A 465-nucleotide genomic window follows, 5' to 3' on the forward strand; every position below is an offset into this window, starting at 1 on the left:
GCTTGTTAAAACCCAAATTCCAGACCTTTTTCCCAGACTTTCTAATTCAGTGGGCCTGGGGTCGGCCTGAGAATCTGGATTTCTAACAAGTTCCCGGGTAAGATCGATGCTCTGGGTCCTGGACTGTACACCCTCAGTACATGCCAAGCGGCCTTTCTCAGTAAAATTCATTGTGATGAGACACCTCGCAGGCTGCCAGGAGCCCAAGGAGAATCCTGGGACTGCCCTGGGGTATAGCGAGGAACCCTAAGTGCCCTGACTTGATCACTATGCATTATAAACATGTAACAAAGTTTCTCATGTAGCCCATAAATGTGTACAAATAAAAAAATTTTTAAATGTTCTCTTAAAGAAAAGAAAGATGTCTCTGCGAATGGCCTCAGGGCCTCACGATATACCACCCACAGCTCTGTTAGATAGGCACGGACTTCTGTCAGGCACAGTCTATAACCTCAAAGTCAGCAC

This window comes from Piliocolobus tephrosceles, chromosome 6 (assembly GCF_002776525.5).
Source record: "Piliocolobus tephrosceles isolate RC106 chromosome 6, ASM277652v3, whole genome shotgun sequence".
NCBI lineage: Eukaryota > Metazoa > Chordata > Mammalia > Primates > Cercopithecidae > Piliocolobus > Piliocolobus tephrosceles.